Consider the following 17,380-nt stretch of genomic DNA (forward strand, 5'->3'; position numbering starts at 1 on the left):
AAAAGCTGTAACGCACTATTAAAGCAAGGAGGGGACGGCCACAACACCACCCTGTTAAATGACTCCAAAAAGGAAGACCAAGTCCGCAGATCGTCCTTGATCTCCTTAGACAGGTACACTGAATGGTGCTGCCTGTCGACCCCTGCCGTCGCCCGCTCCAACTTCCTGCTGAAAGCTCGGCCCATTGGGATAATCCTGCATGCAAAGTTAAAACACCCCAGCAAAGACTGAATTTGCTTCAGCCTCACCTTCCTTTTTTCCAGACAATCCTGAATGAGGCCCAACCATTTATGCACCTTGCTAGCTGGCAAACGACAACAACCTTCCCTTGTATCAATCTCGATCCCAAGGTAACACAGACAGTGCGTGGGTCCCTCCGTCTTACCCTCTGCAATGGGGACCCCCAACGCCCCTAAAACCTGCTCCGTAACTTTCAATAAACTCTCACAGACTGGGCTACCCTCTGGGCCCACAAAGAGGAAATCGTCAAGGTAGTGCGCAATACCCTGACAACCTGAAGCTCTCTGAATGCAACAATGTAAAAAACAGCTAAACTTTTCAAAATACGCGCAAGATATTGAGCAGCCCATAGGCAAACACCTATCAACAAAAAACTCCCCTTTCAATTTAAAACCCAGAAACCGCAAAGATTCTGGGTGAATCGGGAGTAACCTGAAAGCTGACTCAATATCCACCTTTGCCATTAATGCATTCCGCCCACACCCTTGAACCAAACCAAGCGCCTCCTCAAACAGCTGGTACCTGACCTTGCAGAGCTCCTCAGGTATGGCATCATTAACCGAGGCCCCATGCGGGTGCGAAAGATGCTGAATTAATCTAAACTTCCCAGGGGTGCTTTTGGGAACCACCCCCACTGGGGAAATACATAAATCCTGTAAAGGAGGGGAACTAAAAGGGCCACACATGCGCCCCAGCCTAATCTCAGCATCAACTTTCTCCCTAACAACATGTGGGAAATCCCTTGCAGATTTCAAATTTCTAGCCGCCACTACATGAACTGAACCCATAACGGGCAACCGAAACCCTGAACTGAAACCCTCCCTTAAAAAACGAGACCCCTCGACATCAGGGTACCCCCTGAGCCACTTAACAAGCTCGGAAACCACAACCGGCGAATACGCCTTACTTATGACTTCCCCCGGCATCCCCGGTGTCAGCTGACTTCCCAGCTGGGGCTGCGGAGCAGTCCTTTGCTGCATGGTTGCCACCACAGACTCTGCATGAGTGACGAAAACGACAATTCGCCCCTCTGGCGCACTTGCCGTCATTGAACGCGAAGCACTTGCCCTTTCCCACTATCTTAGAGGCTGGGGATGCCACCACTACTGCTTTCTTAGCCGCCCCCTCCCCTGGTGGTTTGGTCTGCTGTGTGACCTCTAACCAGACCTCCACGTCCTTGAAACCCATGGGCAAAACTGCATTCCCATCCTGCTTACGGCGAAACTTTTCGTCGTAATCCCTCCACGAGTAGCCTTTTGTTTTTAGGTACATTTCATGTACCAAAAACAAGTACTTAACCACATTGGGATATTCAGCAGGCCTGGTTTCGGCGTAACAGGCCGCAAAAACCAAGAAACCCCTCAACCACTGATGGAAATTCCGAAAAGCATTCTCCCCTATGCCATCAGCCTTCTTTGCCTTATCAAAGGCCTGTCTCATGTCCTCCGTAAGGGTGAACATGTCAACGTATTTCCCTTTCCTGATCTTCTCCCTCATCCTCTTACGGAGACCCCTAGTCACTGCTGTATTCGTGCAATGCACCATTTCGGTAAACAAAGGGGGGTCCGCAGGAGGTGGCGCAGAACTCGCGACCTTATCCTTACTCGTTGCCTTCGCTACGTGACGCGCAATAAGCCTGGCCAGCTTACGCGGGCGCCGCGGGGAATCCGACCCCCCGCTAGTACTATCGCTAACAGAGGAATCACATGACGAATCAGGAACCGTACACTCACCGGCACCCGATGTCCCCGGAACTTCATCAGCCGCAACGGCCGACCTGGAAACTGCTGATGTTGACTCCGTTGTCGTCCTTGACTCCTCTCTGACGTCCCGACTTCTCCTTCTGGTCGCCCCCGATGATGCTAGAATGCTTGTATCCTGTGAACACACAGCTGGGGGGGGGGAGAGATGACAACAAACCGCCCCTACCTCCTGTCCCCACCGGCGAAGCCAATGGAGGGGGAGGTGGGACTGACACGGTGGCACTGGGTGGGGGACCCCTTGGCATCGGTGGGACCCCTGCTGGAGAAAATACACTCTGCGTCCCTGTAACCCCACCCCCGACCTGGGGTAATTGCCCACCCTGGCATCTTGGGGATGTCCAGGGACCTGGAGGGGCGAAACCCTGATCCCACCCATACCCGACGGAACTATGAGGGCTGTAAGCCTGAGCACCCGTGGACCACAGGAGTGGCTGGCTGGTGGGAACACCCTGAAAGCCCGAGGAAAAATGTGGCCCGGCACCTGGGACCGCCTGGTGTCTCCAAGGTGGGATTTGGGGCCACGACCCATAACCCCCTCCCCCCAAAGGAGCCTGAAAATACGGGGAACCCGTGAGGGGCCACTGCCCGTGGAAGCCCCCGGCAGGGGCAACCTGGGCAGATACTCCTAAATGAGCCCCCTGCCAAGATGGCGTGGACATTCCTCCCCCCCAAGAAGCTATGGGCTGCACCCCTGGGTGAGGGCCCTGCAACTGTAATGATGTTGCCACTGTACTACTGGAATAAACCATCTGACCCATAGTCCCAGACCCGATGGGCATCCCCGTTGAAAAACCCACTGGGTTCCATAGTGAATGAACCCCTACCCCCCTCCCAGCACTGCCCATGGGATTTACCCCTAAAGTTGTATGTGGCAGGCTCATCCCCCCCAGCCCAGCATAACCCCCTGCCCTCAGATCAACATTACCTGTGCCTGCAGCAGCTGCTGCTGCAGACTCTAATGCCCCCCTTGCACCAATATCCCTTCCCATCCCCATGAAAACCCTGGGGTTCTCCTGCCCGCTTCCTCTCCCACCACTGCCTGTTTCAACCCCACCAGTTCTTCCCCCACCAGCAGCGATACCACTGAGGTCTCCTCCCGCAAGGGAAGACACCTCTCCATCATATATTACATTTGAGAGCCCAGGCCGCGCGCCCTCCGACGACGCGACCTGGCTTAATGAGACGGGAGCAGCCAGGCTCCCCGGCTCCGGCCTTGATGACGCTAACATCGCGTCAGCCGGCGCCGAGGCCTGCTGTCCTCCCTGCGCCGCGCCTGCTACCTGCATAGACGCCGCGAGCCCCGCACCAGCCGGCGCCAAGGCCCGCGGCATGCCTGGGGCCTCCTGTCCACCCGGAGCCCCGTCGGCGATACGCGACGCCGCCGCCGGCCCCGCGCCATCCGGCGCCAAAGCCCGCGGCGTCCCCACCAGCCCGCCCTCCACTTGACTATCAGGAGCGGGCCTCGCGCCAGCCGGCGCTGAGGCCCGCGTCATCGCCCCATACCCGTCCGCCGCCTGAGTGTCCGCGGGAACCTCAGGCGCCGGTTCGGAGGCCTCCAGCGTCGCGTCCATAACGGACGCGACCTGAGGTAACAGAGGGGCGCTGCCACCCGCCGAGGGACCCGGAGACGTCCGGACCTCGGCGAGCACACTGACAAGCGGCTCCCTCACGGTGGGAGCCGCATACCCGGTACCCGGTGCAGCGCTGGCCACGCTCACCGGGCATCCCTGCAACACAGGGGGCAAAAGCAAATCCGACGCCAGGCTCACCACAGGTGAGCCTGTCTGTGAAGAGGCCTCCTGCACCCCAACCACCCTCACCCGCGGTCGGCGGTACCCCGCCGCAGATAACGGCCGGGCCGCGTCCACAAGGCGGCGTGGGGGGGGTGCAGAACGTCTTGGACGGGGCATGACTAAATGAATTGGCTATAACAGCAGAGAAAGTACCTTACCTCAGATCCGCGCAGGAGCACCAGCACTTCAAAATGGCAAAAAGAAGGATGAGGTCACATGATCATCTGGCCTATATAACCTTTGCCTGGCTACTCCCCCTAAACCCCTGATAGGTCCATGCCTGCATCACCAGCTTGTATCCAGGCAGAAACCAGACTAAGCTTTTTTCTATCTTGCTGAACTTTCTATGAACCTAAGTCAGGGCTCTTATATGGATTCTGGCTTATGCAGCCCTCACCCACTCTAAGTTGGAGACTTGCAGCTTTGGACTATGCTGCCCTCTTCTTTTACACTCGGTGGCAGGGGACCCAGCTGGAGCCACTCCTGACCACCTGAAGCTCCTTGCAGGTGAACTGCCGTAACGGCCAAAATGGCGACCGCGGCCTGAGGTATATTTTCACTAACAGAGCCGGATCACCTCACCCGGTCTCAGCTGTTCTATAATATATTAAAAGTTGGCTCAATAGCATCAGCGATGGCTCAGGGAGCCGATTAACACATTAAAAGCTGGCTGTAATATGTTTAGGATATTACAGCAGGATTATTTGTCAGAGAGCATACAGATCTGCGTCCTACTCCATTGCCGCCGTGGCCACGCCCCCGAACTATGCAATTTGTAATAAAGGAATTTCACCACAGTTGACTGCAATCATAAATAAAGAGGGAAGTCAAGGTAGAGAGGATTTTGTCCCTCCTGGAATGGGTCATGTCAGGGATATGTAGGGTTACCACCTCATCCCTTTAATTCCAGACACATATTAATTACACGGGTTCTGTGGCAGTTTAAAACTAACTGAAATGGAGTCTTGAAGTCAGCAAGCCACAGAACCTGTGTAATTAATATGTGTCCGGAATTAAAGGGATGAAGTGGTAACCCTAGGAGTATGGCTTATATACATTAGATTTCAACTAATAGTTTAATAATGCCTTGGTACTGTTTATAACTTCACCTTATTGAAAGACAGTTATTTTATAAAGCTTTCTTGTGGAATGAAGACAATTTAAACAACCTTAAATACACAAAGAAAAAAAAAATCTACTGTATGATCTAGCTTGTCACATGCATGAATAGCAACATACTCTGACTATACTACTTACACACTGGGACAGGGATCACGAGTATCCCCATATGTTGTCTTCTTCCCCTTAATCAGGCTATGCTAGCAACTAGTACAATTTCTATATTTTCAAACTTCACAAAGCAAGAGTCTAGTACAATGCCAGTGATTAGAAACTTCCCAGAGGCAGAAACTAGTACTATACCTGAAATGCAGTGGTGCGAGTATAAAAAATGTCTTAGTGGTACTGTGTTGCGCGCCGAAGGCGCGCGGCTCAAAATGGGCGTGGTTAGGGTGTGGTTAGGGCGTGGACATATGACACGAGGGGGAGTGGCTATATGACAAAACTTTAGAACACAATGCCATTTCTGTTTGGGCTTGTGCATTGCATCCTGCACACAAAATGTAGGAGCCAGATAAACTACAAACAGGGATACGCCGAAATTTACACAGTAATGCCTGTTATGCGTCACACACCCAATACATAATACCCATGCCATAATGCTCATTGCGCCGCTGCCGCAGAACTAATGCCCATTACTAATATGCCCCCACAGTGCCACACATATATGCCCCCACAGTGCCAGCTATCATATGCCCCCACAGTGCCACACATATATGCCCCCTACAGTGCTAAGTATGCCCCCAGTGCCAGATATGCCAGATATGCCCCCACATATGCCCCCACTCTTTTTAGGGTATGTTTAGCAAGGCTGCAAAGGAGAGCGAACTGGTGCAAGAAAACTGCACAACTTCCATATTAACTATAAAGCAGGAGAAGGGTAAGAGAGGGGTGTCAGGAAGAGAGAGTGGGTTCAGGCAAAAAGAGAGAGGGGGTACGGTAGAGAGAGGGGTGTCAGGCAGAGAGAGAGATATAGAGAGGGGGTGAGGCATATAGAGAGGGGGGTGAGGCAGAGAGGTTTGGGAAAGATGGTTCAGGCAGAGAGAGAGGGGGTTAAGGTAGAGAGGGACGGGGAGTCAGGCATATAGAGGTGTGTGAGACAGAGAACGAGGGGGGGTCAGAAAGGTAACTTGCATGTATACTGTAACTCACAGCCGCCAGCAGCCCCCTCCAGTGGCGTAAGTTCATCCCAGACGTCAGATGGGCGTGTCTAGCATAACCTACTGGTGATGTCTAGCACTGCCTATTGGCATTCCTTTTTATTCCATATGCACCTTACCTATATGGTGGTTTCTCACAACAGGGGAACTTTTGAAGAAATGTTTCACCCCTGGTCAGGCAGCGTCTTCAGTTGGTATTCATTATTCGTGTAGGATATCACATGGTCCGGCCTGTTTGCGTAGGAATATAACGAATGTCATCATACAACAGTGGTTCAACCAGACTCGTGTCACCTACTTCTCTCTGTGTCTCTCAGCCAGACAATCATCCCACACCTGCGGTCTCTCAGCCACATCATCATCCTCTCCCCCCCCATGTTTGTCAGCCACACCATCATCTTCTTCCTGAGTTAACTCTCAGCCACACCACCATCTCCATCTGCATCTCTCACCATACCCCTCAATTGTGTCTCTCAGCCTTCCCTCTTCACTCGCTGCCTCTCACCCTTAACTCTGTCCCTCTCAGTCTCCCAAACTTCACTCTGTGTCTCTAAGCCTGTCCCCCATCAATCTATGCCTCTCAATCTCACCCCTTCATTCTGTGCCTCTCAGCCTGCCCTCCCTTCAATCTGCCTATGAGCCCCAACCCTTCACTCTGTGCCTCTCATCCTCATGCCTTCACTCTGTGCCTCGTAGCCTCCCTCCCTTCATTCTGTGCCCCTCAGCCTCCCTCCCTTCATTCTGTGCCTCTCAGCCTCCCACCCTTCATTCTGTACCTCTCAACCTACCACCCGTCACTCTGTGGCAGGTATTCAATGCGGCCGGCGAGGGGGTTAAACAGCGAGGATTGCAGAAAACCAGTGATCCTCGCTGATTAACCCCCTCGCCAGCCGCTCGTCCTATTCAACATCCAGGGGAAATCCTCGCTGTCACAGGACGGCGAGAATTCCCCAAAACAGCGAGACCCGCGGCTTCTGGAGCCGCATACGCCAATTCCCCCTCGCTCAAAAAAACAGAGCGAGGGGGAATTGGCGTATGAGGGGGGGTGCGTTGAATACTGACAGGGTAAGTGGTGACAGCGAGCAGGAAGCCCTGCTTGCTGTCGCCGCTCGCCCACAGCCTTGAATACCTGCCTGTGTCTCTCAGCATTCCACCCTTCACTGTGTGCCCCGTGACGGGGCCGGTCAAAGTTGACACCTGTACCTGACCCCAAGGGTCATAGGGGCCCAGAGCATCAGGGACACAAAAAAATGGGGCCGCAGCTCCTGTTAATGGTTTTTAAAATGCCTGTTCTCCTGCCAATTAACTAATATTTTGAGAGCTGTTTAGCAGTGGAGAGTGGGGCAGACAAATGAGCGAGGATGCTGTGACCACCGGAGCCCGGAGGGACCACCAGTCATGAGTGACACGGAGGGGAATAACTTTTAGGGCAGAGTGCTCTGTGTGTGTTTCTCTTGTGTCATACCTGCATGTTGCCGGGAGGGCTGCTGTGCCCAGTGGGGGTAATGTATGTGGTAACCGGCATATTGACGGCTCCGTGCTGTGGATATGGAGGTGGCGGCAGCGACATTTTGCAATATGTGTAGGGTCACTCTGTTTGTGTTATATGTATTAGAGGGCTCTGTATGTGTGCAGGTTTGCTGCATATGTAATATGTAGGTGTGCAAGGATTGTAATGTATATGAGGGCTCTGTATGTGTAATATGAGGGCTCTGTATGTGTGTCCAAGTTCACCGGGTGTGTAATCTGTATAGGGGGTTATACTGTATATGTAAGTTCCTCAGGAGGGCTATTTGTGCATAACACATAATAAAAACAAACCCAGGAAATTCACTCCCTCCCGTCAGCGCTCCCTCCCATCCGCCCACACTTCACTGGAAGCTGCCCTCACGGTAGATTCTAAACCCTGCCCTCACCTGCAAGTGCCTGCTGCTTCTTCTTGGGCAGGAGCGCGTGAGGCCGCCCGTGATGTACAGAGAAACCGGCGCCTCGATCCAGGCAGCCCCGGCTAAGTGGGAGGTGACGGCGCAGCGGTGGGAAGGCACCAGGGGGCAAGTGCTTAGTGCTTGGCAGGGGCGTAACTAGACCTTTCTGGGCCCCATAGCAAAATTTAGAATGGGGCCCCCCCTCATTATTGCAGATATGCTTCCGAGCAGTGTACAAAATGGGAATTTAGAAGTGGGGGAAGTGGAAATAGGATCATCCTAGGTATCCCTTTTACATGCTCTCCTTTGTGTCTGGTCACATGTGTCTCTCTCCTTTAATTACCCATATGCAACTCGCTCCCTACCACCCTTTCAGCCCCTTCTTCCCTCTCAACTCCTCCACTTCTCACTAAATACCTCCACCCCTTCACCCCCTACTTAAGTATTCCTCTCTAACCACTCGTCTTATCCTCAGTGCTTTTTTCACCCACTTCTTTTGAAATAGTTTGCAGTGCCAGGAGGACAGATACAGTGTGTATCTGTCCTCCTGGCACTGCAAACTATTGGAAATAGGATCATCCTAGGCACAGTTGGTGCGTGCCATGTGTGACAGTGGGTGTGACATTGTGTAATGCAGTGTGCATTACACAATGTCACACTCACTGTCACACATGGCACGCACCAACTGTCTGTCACACACACTGTCAGTCACACATACAAGTTACACACTGAATGCACCTACTGTGTCACACACACACACACACACACACACACACACACAATGTGCTCACTGCAGGTCCCCAGCGCTGTATCCGGACACATCTTGCTGAAGCTATGAAGATGTCAGGGTGGCCGGGGTCTCTAAGCGCTCCTCTGTGTGTGCAGCTACAGGAGCGGCTCCCGTTGGCTGTCAGCGGCAGAGCCGGCTGTCACTGCTACATCAGGGGTTAGGGGGGGTGGGGGGTGGATATCGCACCGGGTTCCAGTGCTGTTGGCGCAGTTGAACTAAGTGGGGAACGGCGCGTGTGGGAAGTGAGGCTATGCCCCGCCCCACTTCCAGCGCTACTTCTGTTCAAAATCTTCTACACTACAGCATCCGATTACTCACAGAAGCCCGGCTCCGGAACCCCGCACGGCGCACGCTGCAGCATGGAAGAGGGTGCAGGGGATGATCTGATGGACCGGCCACTTACATATGCGCGCATGCGCAGAAAGTAATTCGGGGGTATTTGTTATGGCGGTACGGGGTACCGGCACTATATGTTTCACCGGTACGCCGTACCACCCCGTACCGCCACACTTGCACCGCTGCTGAAATGACCAATTTACAAGAACCTGGTACAATACCTATAGTAACCAACTTCCCAGAGCCAGAAACTAGTACTATACCTGAAATGACCAATTTACCAGAACCTGGTACAATACCTGTAGTAACCAACTTCCCAGAGCCAGAAACTAGTACTATACCTGAAATGCCCAATTTACCAGAACCTGGTACAATACCTGTAGTAACCAACTTCCCAGAGGCAGAAACTAGTACTATACCTGAAATGACCAATTTACCAGAACCTGGTACAATACCTGTAGTAACCAACTTCCCAGAGCCAGAAACTAGTACTATACCTGAAATGACCAATTTACCAGAACCTGGTAAATACCTGTAGTAACCAACTTCCTAGAGCCAGAAACTAGCATTACACCTGTAATTACTGCCAGGAACTGCTGAGCTGCCTGTGGTTATCAATTGTCAAAAGTCAGGACTAGCACTGTACTTGTATCTACCAAGACCAATTAGTCCTCTACTTTACATATCAATGCTTTACATGATACTGTAAATAGTTTGTAAGCTCCTTGGGCAGGATCACTTTTACTTTCTGTCTCATGCCATTGTATGTTGTTTGTATCATTTGAGTACTAAGCTGAGTGTTATAAAGAAAGGATGATGATGATAATGATAATAATAATAATAATAATAATAATAATAATAATAATTATAATAATAATAATAATCTTTGTTAAATTAGGAAAATATGCTGTCCTAAGAAGAAAAGGGGCCAATATTCCCTTAATGATACAAGTTGATCCAAGATCCATAGTAGGATCCACACCCTGGATAATTTCAGTTCTGAAATGATTTCACATAATATAATTTGGAGGGTTGGGATCATTGGGTCTACAGCAAGTTGGTCGACAATCGTTAGGTCAACACCGTTAGGTCCACATGGGGAAAGGTCGACATGGTTCTAGGTCGACATGGGGTTAGGTCGACAGGTCAATATGTCGACACAAGCATTAGCTCTAAGAAATAAATTGGGTGATGTAAGGGAACAAACAACCATTTAAAAAAGGGATTTCTATTTTTTTGGGGCACACTTTTGTAGATTGTAGTAAAGATTAATGATATGGTAGAAGAATATTAAAATTTTACTTTTATTATGTTCTTGAGTAAAATAAATTGTGATGTCTATTATTCACCAGTTGGTGGCTGTAAAGTGTTTTAGACCAACCACATTGAAACAAACAAACAAACATAGATATTCAAAAGTTTCACCTTTGGGGATCTACCTTATACTTAGATGCTTGTTACCAACACTGCACTTAGCTACATGTGGAGCTATGTAATTTATAAATGCCCCTAAAAACTGCACTAAATCTATTTCTTTGTTCAGTGTGGAACGAAGTATATCTTGGTCAAAAAATTGGAAATTACAAAGCAGTCAGATACGACTGCTTTGTAACCCTCCGATGGTGTAACAATTCGTATTAGCGGCACATATATACGGCCGCTAATACGAATTCGTACAGGCAGTCTGCACGGATCAGTCAGATCCATGCAGGCTGCAGTGTATAAAAAAAATAGAAAAATTGGTACTTGTGTATTTTGACGGCGCCCACGATGTCCGTCGTACGATGAACGGAACGCATCGCATCGCATGGCATGTACCCGATGGCATGCGATGCGATGCGACGCGATTTTGACCCCCTATACGATCAAAAATCGTATAAGCACCCTAAAGGGTGCTTTTGAGCACCCTAATGGGTGCTTACAATGTTAAATGCACCCCTACACCACCCCCCCACTATAAACGTGAAGCCTGCGAAGGGACGCGTTTACCTGTGCGCTCGCCACACTATTCTATTCTCAACTCCACGCCGACGTGGATAGTGGGGGTATGAAAAGGTCGTAGGACGCGTACCGCCGCCCCTCGCGGGCTCGCTGCGCTCGCCACGCTTAGGGTTCACGTTTATAGTGGGGGGGGCGTGGGGGTGCATTTAACATTGTAAGCACCCATTAGGGTGCTTAACATTGTATAAGCACCCATTAGGGTGCTTATACAATGTTTAATCGCATCGCATCGTATGGCATTGTATGCCATGTACAATGGCATACAATTTCAAAATTGTATGCCATCGTGCACTATCGTACGATATCGCGTCGCATCGCATACCATCGCATGCGTTATGGTATGCGATGCGATGGGCGCCGCCAAAATTCACAAGTACCGAAAAATAAAAAAAAATAAAAAAACGGCGTGGGGCCACCCCCACAGCTGTAACCAGCACCAGGCTGACAGAGCCGGTGCCGGTAATTAAAAATCAGGGAACCCGACAAATAGGGGTTCCCCGATTTTTAACAACCAGCCCCAGGCTCCAGGTCCGGGGCTGGTTCCCAAAATACGGGGGACAAAATGACTAGGGGTCCCCCGTATTTTAAGAACCAGCCCCAGGCCAAACCAGCCAGCAGGGTAATGTCACAGCCGGGGGACACTTATTATATAAGGTCCCGCGGCCAAAACATTAACCCTACCGACCAGTCAGCCTGGCCAGGGGTCCTGGGGGAGTGGGGTCCCCCCCAATGAAGGGGTCCCCCCCCTCCAGGACTTACATAAACAGGCTGAAGCCTGGTGCTGTCCTCGATGCCCCTGGGCGGTGGGCATCGAGCTGATAGCGGTGTAAAAAAAAGATTAAACTATTGTCTAATACTGGGGCACTATGAGTCCCAGCAAGCCTCCCCCGCCAGCTGGGACTTGGAGAACCACAAGTCCCAGCCTGCGGGGCATTAAAGGGCCCGCTGGGTCTTGTAGTGCCACAGTATTAAAAATAGTACAATAAAACACACTGACACACACTTAAAATAAAACTTTAATACATACAAAGCCCACACATACTAATACTTAACTATCTTCTTTCCGTAGGTAGCCCTGGTCCTGTGTCGTCTTCTGGTCCTGTGTCGGCGGTCTTCTGGATCCATGTCAACGTCCTTCGAAACCTGTCGAAACCAGCCGGACAGTAGGAGCCGCACAGTGTTTGTGTACATCGTGCGGCTCCGCCTCCCGAATGCCACTATTGGCCGCCTTGCGGCCTAGCGGCCAATCAGGAGCCGCTAGGCCGCAAGGCGGCCAATAGCGGATTCGTGAGGCGGAGCCGCACGATGTACACAAACACCGTGCGGCTCCTACTGTCCGGCTGGTTTCGCGTTCTCGGTTTGTTTTTTTGCCAAGACCCTTACCTGGACTACGTCGCCCCGGGACAGGTGAGTATGGTTTCCTTCCACAGCTTCCTCCATGGATTTCGTCGGACTCCGGACGCCATCGCCGACAGCGATGTCGACTTGAAGAAGGACGTCGACATGGATCCAGAAGACCGCCGACACAGGACCAGAAGACGACACAGGACCAGGGCTACCTACGGAAAGAAGATAGGGAAGTATTAGTATGTGTGGGCTTTGTATGTATTAAAGTTTTATTTTAAGTGTGTGTCAGTGTGTTTTATTGTACTATTTTTAATACTGTGGCACTACAAGACCCAGCGGGCCCTTTAATGCCCCGCAGGCTTTGACTTGTGGTTCTCCAAGTCCCAGCTTGCGGGGGAGGCTTGCTGGGACTCATAGTGCCCCAGTATTAGACAATAGTTTAATCTTTTTTTTACACCGCTATCAGCTCGATGCCCACCGCCCAGGGGCATCGAGGACAGCACCAGGCTTCAGCCTGGTCAGGTAAGTCCTGGAGGGGGGGACCACTTCATTGGGGGGTCCCCACTCCCCCAGGACCCCTGGCCAGGCTGACTGGTCGGTAGGGTTAATGTTTTGGCTGCGGGACCTTATATAATAAGTGTCCCCCGGCTGTGACATTACCCTGCTGGCTGGTTTGGCCTGGGGCTGGTTCTTAAAATACGGGGTACCCCTAGTCATTTTGTCCCCCGTATTTTGGGAACCAGCCCCGGACCTGGAGCCTGGGGCTGGTTGTTAAAAATCGGGGAACCCCTATGTGTCGGGATCCCTGATTTTTAATTACCGGCCCCGGCTCTATCAGCCTGGTGCTGGTTACAGCTGTGGGGGGGACCCCACTCCGGTTTTTTTTTATTTATTTTTTTTCTCCATTTTTTTACACTAAAGCCTGCACGGATCTGACTGATCCGTGCAGGCTTAAAGCAAATACGACAGGGAAAGCAAGGTGTATTTTCCTGTCGTATTTGTGTGGGTGTTCTACACCACTTAGCAGCCGTATTATCAATACGGCTGCTTAGTACATCAGGAACCACCATTCTTTTGAATTGTGATTTCTGTCGTATCCTATCGATGGTGTAGACATTCGTATTTGTAAATACAAATACGAATGTTCCATCTTTAGGAATACGAATTGTTGTATTTTCATGATTGTAAATCCCGAAAATACAAATTCGTAAAAAAAGGTGTATTTCTGCCTACGAATACACCTTTTTTCTACGAATCCATTTTGGTAAATGTCCCCCTATATCTCTAGTAGAGACTTTCTCATACTATGTTACTATGCTATTTCATGATATCACTGATATCAGGAGTTATTTTTAATTGTATAGTTCTATTCTGGGAGAGACAACAATTAGCTGAGTCAATGATGGGTTTATTTTTAATATGAAACTTTTTTTTTCATTCCCTCACTTGTTTCTCAACCTAAGATGTTTATTATTACATAAAAAAGCCTTGTTGAAATCAAAACTAGCATATAACCATACTTACAGTACCTAATTTCCTGTAGAACAAACAAACATAGATATTCGAAAGTGTTTGAATTAATTCAAAATAAGAAAAATGTACGTGTCAATCAGTTTGTCATATTAGTTGCTTTCTGATAGAGAGAAGCAAAATGCCACTTGAGAGATTATGGTACATAAAGAAAAATCACAAGTGATTGTGCACATCAAACTACAATGCATTGTATTGTCTCTGACATATAGGGGGAAATTTACTAAGAATACAAATACAAATTTTCGTATTTGTATTCTTACTACGACTGCATACGGCTGTTTCAGCCATATGCAAAGTCGTGTTCCGGAGGGGAATTTACAAAGCAGTCATATACGACTGCTTTGTAACCCTCCAATGTCATAGTAATTCATATTAACGGCCGTATAAACGGCCGCTAATACGAATAAGTGTATCTGACTGATCCGTGCAGGCTAAAGCCAAATACGACAGGAAAATAAAGTGTATTTTCCTGATGTATATTCGCGGCCGTTTCACGCCAATTAGCAGCCGTATTTTCAATATGGCTGCTTAGTAAATCAGGAACCACCATTCTTTTGAATGGTGATTCCTGTCATATTCTAACAATGGTGTATGCATTGTAAATACAAATACGAATGTCCCATCAATATGAATACGAATATTTTTATTTTTGGCATAGTAAATGCCAAAAATACGAATACACCTAAAAAATTCGTATTTTCCTAGGAAAATATGATTTTTTTCTACGAATTCATATTAGTAAATTTCCCCCATATTGCTAGCTAAGGTTATCTGCAGCAGGAAACAAAAATACTTTGGAAATTCTAAAGACCTAAGAAAGTCTCCACCCTATTAGGTATGTATTGTAATAGAGACTATAAAACCTGTCTCTCCAGAACATTCATTCAGAAGCAGTGGATGCTGTTAAAGAGGTCACATCAGCTGTTCCCTGAAAAGCAGATCAAAAATACATTTCTGCATGTTGCATTTGAAGGTAGGACTTTGCTATTAGTGTATTGTTATGTATATATGACCAATGTTCAATTACATGTTTTGTGTAACCCGGTAGGTATGTCTGCCTTTAGTTTAGATTCATTCAGTTTTTATGAAAGTATTTTATATTAATGTTATATTTAATTACCAGCAATGGCAATATTTTGTACCTTATTTTTACACATGATTGCGGTGCCCTTGTGATCAAGAACCCTTTAAAGACTTTTATTGGTCACAGGCAAATGTGGCCTTAGTTTCACAATACTCAGACATACAACTGTTGCAATATTTTCCCAAACTAGGAGGTTGTGAGTGATATTGAGAGCAACATACTGTATATTGTGAGTTAGATTGTTGCCACTGCTACAGATTATTCTGTAGATAGATCAGAGAATATTTAGGGTTCCAGAAAAGTTTACAGCCTTTATGTCATATACTGTATACAGTACTTATGTTTGGGTTACAACTTGGTCTTGGGCTACTGTTAGGGTACTATAAGTGTTAGTATTTATACTATAATTTATTTTGTTTGGCCTTTTTAACTTTACATTCAGTGGGAAAGAGAACTCACTGCCTCCCTTTATTTGTTGATTGTCTTGTACCATATTAATATTCCTAAATACTAGGACAATAATGTTCCTGGTATGGCCAATAGAAAACTGCATCTTTTGACCTGTAAAAATAATTATAAAACAGTACTTTTTGTGCTCCAATGAGGATAAAATTGGGTAAAGCAAAGGTGCAATTGTTCTCTGGTTAAGAAGTTCTCCTGTCTCCCTAGTGATGGAGGTATCATCTACCAGTCCCTTGAATGATATCAACACTATGAATTTAAAGGGCCATGCTTGTAAAATAATTACTAAGCATTTGACAAATACAAAATATTTACTGTTACAGCATTTATTCCTGAATGTATACACATGAAGACATTACTATTTAAATGCTAATACTTAATGCAGGCCTATGGTAAAACTGATTGTTCAAACCTTCTTCTCCCCAGGATTTTTTTTGTGAATACATATTTGGATGAATACATATATTGGAGAAGAACAGTTTTAGCAAGTCATTTCTATAGAACATACTGCCATGGACGGATTCCCTGCAGTATTTTACAGCGAACCTGCTGTACTTGGGCTCCTTGCAAATGCTGTTAGTGCTTTCCTCGTTTGTATGCAAAACTTCTCTCTGTTTAATACCTCTATTATTGCTGGAGGAGTGGAAAACATCCTTGCAGGTAAGGTTCCAGCTAGAATTATTCAAATGAAATTGAAAGAAATAAAATGTTATGTACAATACATTTTCCTAGTAACTCTGAATCTATGGTCCAGGCTACACAGATATCATACACTGGGGGAGATTTAGCAGAAGGTGGAAAGTGGAGAGAGATAAAGTATTAATCAATGAGCTCCTGTTCTTTTACAGGCTGCGTTTGAGCTGTTTGGATGGTACTTCACCTCTTTCCACTTTGCTTTATCACAAAGCATTGAAAAATCTCCCTCACTGTGGCTTCAGTCTCGCCAAACACCCCACCTTGGAGCGCCAGCTCCTGGACTTCAAATCAAATTTCAAACTGGCATTAAAAGATTGAGCATCTCTACTCGGTATCCAGTTTATCTAGCTTTCAGCATAGATTGACTTGGTCACATTGATATTGGGCATAAGCATCTTCCATATTTAGGTCACTATCATATTTATACTGTCATTATAATCATGCCCTAAGTGATTCCATGCCTTTAAATTGGCACTGAAAAAGACCGCTTTTAAATACAAATATTCAGTCAAAATGAATCTAGAACAGGGGTTCTAGATTATGAAGTCTATGAAGTTAAAGAGAGAGTCTTTAGAAAGCAGTAAGCATTTCATATACAATCTAACATTTTCTTTCTTGTTTAAACATTGCAGGTGTTCACCTGATCCTAATTGGAGGTGTAACTCAGTTCATAGCTGGATTCCTGTCCTTTCGAAAGTATGACCATTTAAGTGGCACCGCATTCCTGGCCTTCTCTGCTCTGTGGAGCAGCTATGGGGCAACTCGTATCATTTTGGGTTCAGAATCAGTTTCCTACAATAGCACAGCTGTACCAACCCTTCCTCAGATTCCTGTTACTGAGGGTGCAGTGGCCGGGTTGGTAGCCTATATTTTCATTGCATTCATCCTGGCTTTTTGCTCAGCAACTGTCAACTACATTATGCCTTTTGTATTTGGGGCCCTAACACTCACACTGATCTTTGAGGCAATAGGGTTGTTTGGACGCTGGGCCCTGGTAGTCTCTGGTGTACTGGAGTTAATAATTGTGCTATGTGGACTTTATGGTGCAGGAGCTCTTCTACTGAAAGGCATCACTCAGAAATATGTTCTTCCAGGCTTCGGTAATGCTCTTTTTAATGTCCTGCTGTTGGG

Source organism: Crinia signifera, chromosome 9 (genome assembly GCF_055691185.1).
Source record: "Crinia signifera chromosome 9, ASM5569118v1, whole genome shotgun sequence".
Classification (NCBI taxonomy): domain Eukaryota; kingdom Metazoa; phylum Chordata; class Amphibia; order Anura; family Myobatrachidae; genus Crinia; species Crinia signifera.